This window comes from Penaeus monodon, chromosome 30, assembly GCF_015228065.2.
Source record: "Penaeus monodon isolate SGIC_2016 chromosome 30, NSTDA_Pmon_1, whole genome shotgun sequence".
In the NCBI taxonomy this organism is placed as follows: domain Eukaryota; kingdom Metazoa; phylum Arthropoda; class Malacostraca; order Decapoda; family Penaeidae; genus Penaeus; species Penaeus monodon.
In genome coordinates this window covers 21960057-21960457 of record NC_051415.1, presented here as the reverse complement: position 1 = coordinate 21960457, position 401 = coordinate 21960057, and positions in this window count along the sequence as shown.

Sequence of the window (401 nt, the reverse complement as noted above, 5' to 3'; positions counted from 1 at the left end):
CATGTTTTTTTTTGTAATAAAATCACGGCCAAGAGAGGGTAGCTAGGAAGTGAAGATCAATAAGATAAAAAAAATATATATGTAAATGACTTCAACTCTGTTTTCGTTTGTTTGGAGACGTTCCAGAGGCTCTCTGAGTTTCTAATACATATTGTTATCTCGACCTCTTCGTTATACAGTTTAATGTAGATGGACTTTGCCACGGAAAAATTCCCGAAGAGCTAGTATGACTTTCGCTCTGTTGGTGTGACCTCCATAGCACCTTAGCAGAACCTCAAAACAGGATCACAATCCCTTGAGTACCAGTTTTAACCTGTACATACTCGCATATCATGGTAACTTCCCAAGCGCTCTGGCGATTCCTAAACCACTGCCATGTTTCCTTAAGGATTTTTAGACTT